Source organism: Caloenas nicobarica, chromosome 2 (genome assembly GCF_036013445.1).
Source record: "Caloenas nicobarica isolate bCalNic1 chromosome 2, bCalNic1.hap1, whole genome shotgun sequence".
Lineage (NCBI taxonomy): Eukaryota > Metazoa > Chordata > Aves > Columbiformes > Columbidae > Caloenas > Caloenas nicobarica.
The window spans coordinates 117,432,683-117,438,682 of record NC_088246.1 but is presented as its reverse complement, the minus strand read 5'-3'; positions in this window follow the sequence as shown (position 1 = coordinate 117,438,682).

Genomic DNA, 6,000 nt, shown 5'->3' with positions numbered 1-6,000 from the left:
CAAATCAAAAGGCACACCAAGAGATATTGACCAAATTCATCCGAGATGAGCAAGTTTTTTCTTTCTTTTCTCTCTGACTTTCTGTATCCACATGGTTGGGATCTATTTGTCCACCTTTCAGCTGTTTTCAGCTCATGGCATTTGTAAGCAGAGGGGAAGGTAAACATAAGCAGGCAATGACTTCCAGTCAGGATACTCAGTCAAATAATGAAAAAACAGCACTCTCCAGATAGGAAGCACAGCAGAAAAGCAAAGAATTACATTAGCGCAGGTGAAAAGGTGAGCCAACTAACCTTCAATCTCAGGGAGGTGGGAGGGATTGAAAGGTCTGCCCAGGTCTGTGGGGGATCTGAGGGCCCCCAAGTCCTTGAAATTGTGCCAACACCTTCCAAAACGTGCCTGGGGCAGCACAGCGTTGCCTGCCTTTTGGATTCCTCTCAAATCTGAAGTGAAGCTCAGCTGAACCAAAACTAAATAAAACCAGAAGGTTTAGGCATTTGTCCTCTGAATGCACAAGGTATAACCAGGCACTAAGAAACTGAAAAAAATCAAAAAGGAGAAAACACACAAAACAGGTAGGGACTTTATTCAAATGCCACAGCTTAGACATTTATTAATCTAGGTGTGTTACAAGCCCCGCACTCAAATGATGTAGTAAGTGACATTAGGAGAAATGCTTTTGCTTTCTATACAGTCAAAGGTAATCTGGTACAGAATGACCTAGAACATTCAATATGGCGGCATCAGCAACTATTTTACCTACTCCCGGCTTATTTTGCCCATTCATACATGACAGATTGGCAGAGATATTTTTCCAAACCCTTGTGATCCAGACATTCTGGAAACACCCGCATGCCCACAAGCAAGAGCTTTCCCCTTTTGCTGCTGTTTATTTTCACTTTATGTCGGGGGAATATAACATGCATTTCTGTCAAGTCATATGGTAGCAAGCATGCTCAAAGGAATGCTTATCCTAATAATAATGTCAGAAATAACTCATTTTTCGAAAAGGCAAGTTTTAATTGCCAGTTTAATCTAGTGTAATAACAATATGGAGGCTTTAGGCCTTAGTTCATCAAAGCATTTAAATATGTGCTTAAGTGTCATTGCACTTAATGAGAAGTCTGTGTCTAAGTGTTTAGCTAGTTGAGTGACTTGATACAGGAACTGACTAGTAAATGTCCACTGCTTAAGTCAGACCACTGATAATATGATTTCAGAAAATATAGTCTGAATAGAAACTTCTGAGTGTAAAGTTTAGGAGTGCAGGGGAATTAACAGGGTGAAAGGCAAAATAAAACTCTCAAAACTGGAACAGGCTCCCCAGGGAGGTGTTACGGGCCCAAGCCTGACAGTGTTCAAGAAGAGACTGGACAACATCCTCAGACACATGGTGTGAACCGTGGGGTTGTCCTGTGCAGGTAAAGGAGCGGGACTCTATAATCCTTGTGGGTCCCTTCCAACTCAGGACATTCTATGAATGTCTGTTCTATGAAAATGAATGAACTTGTCACTATTATGAGCAGTCACTCAAAGGAGGAGCTGATTGGCATACTCCCAGACAAAACAGTAGAAAGTAATCCCACACAAAATGGTAGAAAGTAATCAAACACGATCACAGGGCAGAATCCAGCAAGTCAAATTAAGAAAACACCCTTTGAGAAGATGAGAACCTCTCCAAATGGCAGTCAGGAAACAGGTCACTTTCCGTCACTGGAGATCCCACTGCATACAGGGGTGGCTGCAGTCACCCAGAAACACCTGACGGCTGAGCAGGGGGACAGGCACCTAGACCTCAAGACAGCCCTTGGGTAGTCTGTGACCTAACCCAGCCATTTCAGAGCATGGCATTTCGATATCGTCCTGCAATTCATTCCACAGTCTGCTCAGCAATCTTCCCTCTTTTCCCTTTTTTCTCTAAAAAATAAATTATTTTAGGAAACTCAGTAGGAGAAAGCCATTCTGAATAAGAGCACTGATTGTATAGCTCATAATTTAAAAACGCAGGAGTAAGGGGTTTGTGCACAGCTTTGACTCTGTCTGTTGCTCAGAGATAGAGATAGGTATGTGTATATACACACATACGGACACATGCAAAAGAGTATTCTGTACTGCTACTCCTTTAAAGGAGTTCCCGTAAAACCAGGTAATGTTTAATACCTGAAAAAAAAGTAACACAATGCATTTGTTACCCATACTAAAAGTAATATGAAATTGCAGTATGTTTGTTTCCACAAGCTTATACTTTGGATCAGTAAAATGAATTTAGAGATCAAAATAGAAAGGAAAAGTACAAATCTGGGATCTTTATAGGAACTTTGCTATTCGCTTCAGTTTGACAAGGAGTACAGTTGGCATGAAAATTATTTTTTCTTAGGACATACAAATCACTGAAGTGCACCAAGTAACTCCCTGAAAAAAACAGAAGGATGGTGTGTGGTACACATCTATTTGCAAGTTCCTCGTTCCCTGAAATGCTATGATTAAAAAAGCCAAGTATTCATTACAAGGAAGTTTGCAATTTAAATCTTGCAGTTAGTAACGTTTTGCAACTAAATTGGTTAAGAATAGATGTAAAACACACACACACATATATCTAAAATCCTGCAGCTGTATAGCTAAGGCCGTAGAGGGAAGTTGTTGTATTAACTTTACTTGAGAAAAAGATTGTGCTTTTGTGATCTTATGACACCATTTCTCACTGAAAGCTGGCAAGTGTGCAAGTCCTTTCACAAACATAAGTCATCTGCACCAATATAGGATAGTTAAGATGATTTATTTGGATTTCCTTCAAGCTTCTGACAAGACCTCTTACTAAAAAAATATCCTGTAAAAGCTGTAGAGTAGAAAAGTAGTGTTGTTCTCTGTTGTAAAAAGCGCACTGGGAGATAAGAACTCCTGAGTTCTCATTGTATTTCCTTTGATCTATATGCCCTGTTCATAATAAGCCTGACACTTATTCCTTCTGTGGCTTTGGGCAAGTCATATAATCTCTCTGCCTCATTTTCTTATCTTGGGGGGTATTGCATGGATTAGTTAGTCAATGTTTGTAAAGCAGCTGAAAGAGTATTGACTCGATTCTCCCAGGGAGGCAGGGACACACAGCTTCTCGGGAAGTCACGACCAATAAATTCTAAGGCGTGCTACAGAAAGCAAATACCAGAAGAAAAATGAACCCAACCTTGACATCGACTAAACCTGGTTTAGTTCGGCTTGTTCCTGAAAAAGGTTGCACACACCAACTCCCCTGCCACAGCTGTCAAAGGAGCCCAGGGCCTCCCAGGGGTGATTGGCATCCTTCAGGTTTAGGGCTGTAGCTGCTCGTGAGAAAGGAGGTAGAATGGAGCACTCCCAAAGGGGACACCAAAACCACCCTCAACAAATGTTTGCACTAGTGAGCTGGCAGAAGAAAATAAACAGTGAATGAGTGACACTTGCTGATGGTACTCATTGTCCTATGCAGTTGAAAAGGATTGCGAGAAGCCTGAGATGAATTAAAGAATATTGGTGTGTCCTGAATTTGGGGATGATTGATGATCAAATGAAATTTATCTTGGACGAGCATAAGGTAACAAACATTGACAATGTTCTCTCTGTGATCTCATTGATTTTTTTCTTAAGTTTGGCTTGAATTTGCTCCACAGTCACAACTTGGGTGTTTCCACATCTATCTGTGTGTGGACATAGGGATATAGCTGTGAGAGGATCGCTCCTGTGCTAGACATCTGTGGGGTGGTTTAGCTGACCATTGAGTTAAAAAGGCAAATTCAGAATATCTTCCTTTAAAACATCAAGTCATGAGAGACAATATCATGACCAAGCCATTGATAAGTGTCAACAAATCACCAGGCAAAGGGACAAGAATGTTTTCTCAGTATTTGTGACCTTTTCTGATCATTTTGGATACTGCTTTTTTCTGTTGGCTGATGTCAGGAGAGCAAGGGTGGCTGCTGCTGCATTAGCAAAAGTCTGCATTTTCTGCTGCAGAAGAGAAGTGCAGGACACAGAGGGATAAGCCAGCTTTGCCCGTGTGAGTGCATCTGCAGTAGTCGTTTTTCACTTTGGACTAGCTATTTGTGTGCACAGGTAGAGCAGGTGCAGAGAAAGGAGAAGGCAGTCACTTGCCTTGATACAGAGCCCTATTCCTTTCTTTGCACCGGCAGCTACGCCAGCTACCTCAAGCCACTGACTCTTTGCCAGCACTGTTTGCTTTTATATCCGTCAGAGGATTGTTCCTAGCATAGATGTGGCCTTGGCAGCAACAGTCGCTTGCCCATGTGTCCTTGTGAGATGCTTCTTTCATGCCACCTTCCTTGAACTGTCTTTGGATCTATATTTGATTATCATCTTGTCCTTTCTTTTCTAGGGATTCCCCTTTAGCATTTACACTCCATGGTTCAGTTACTCACAAGAAGGCTGAAGGCTGGAAGAAACACAACAACAAAACCCGAAGCAGGTTAGCAGGAGGTTGGCTGAAAATGTAGGACTTCTCTCAACATCCGTCTTATGCTGGTCGGGATGTCAAATGGTTTCCTGGAGGTATTTATGGGAATACTGCCTTTGCATGAACTAGCACAGCAATTTTCAGTGACTATGGCATGACAGGGAGAGTTTTGCCAGATGGGCGTTTTTTCCCTGGGAGACATTTTCATCCTCTGCTTTTGGGAGATGACTGTGTCTGTTTTCACAGGCAGTCAACTAAAATCCTCTTCACACTTGTAGGTCTCTTCGTGTCCCCCTAGCAGCTGTGACAGGACCAACAGGTCATTGATTAAAATATCGATGAGCTTCCGGCAAGTCACTGTTTTCGACCAAGAAATGAACAAATAAGAATAGTGATGTGGCTGCGAGGTTCATACCTTGACCATACTCCTGACTGCTATCGCTACCCAAAACCCCACTGCTGTCTATTTCTGCTCAGTGTTCACAAGCTTCTTGTGTGAAACAAGGTACTGGGACACAACCAAAACATGAAAATTATCCTTATAACTGCAACTGTGATATATACACTACATGCCGAACCAAGAACGAAGCACATAGTCACTTAATATTTGTGCACCTTTCCTCCTTTGCATAAACTCATCCATCAAGTCTGGCCAGAGTAGCCCGGTTCCTATAGTTCCTTGCAAACCTGGAAAATGACAATGATGTAGAATCAGTCTGAGGTGAAAAACTGCTGCTTTCCAGGAAGCGACTAGGAGGAAAGCATTGATTTAAAAGCAGATTTCTTCAAAATATTCCAAACAGAAAAGTACAGCTGCTTTCTGCAGATTCCGGTTTCTGCAAAGAGAGAGCAGGGAGATGCTAGCAACATCAGTTTTTCAAAGCTCATGCGTAGAATTGAAAGAATAGGGTAATTTCTGTCACACAGAAATATAACACAAACTGTAATATGCTTTTGTTTTGGGGTGTATTCCAGACGGTTGCTGCTTCTTTAGCAAAAGGGTAGTTAAGTCTTTCAAATACCTTTTAGAAAAGATACACTTGGTCTATAATGAGTCTGCAAAATGAGTCAGGAAAATTAGTCTGGTTCCAAAATCTGTGGATCATTCATTACAATCAGTATTTGTAGGTCTAAACCTTTGGAATGCATTGTTTCTGAATGGTGGATGTAATAACAGCCCTGTTCAAATTCTACGATCTGCCCCTTCTTTATCCAGATCACCTGCGTGACAATCCCAGACCAATATATGCACTCCCAGCCTTTGGGCTATTCAATACACTGGTACAAATCCAAGTTTCACAGCCTGAGTTTCTCTTGCAGCTGTCTATTGTATCCCCCAGAAATATTTTCTCAATTGAACAGGATGGTTTATTGGGTAGAAATTCATACTTCAAATAACTATGTCCATGTATTTCCATATTATGCTAGTATCTCACACTTTCTGGAAGAGTGTGTTTAGAAATATAGCTATATTGAAAGAGAGTACTGTACCATCAATGTCAATTTTCTCTCTGAAAACTCAGAGTTGAGTAACGCTTCTGAGAATGGTGGTTTTA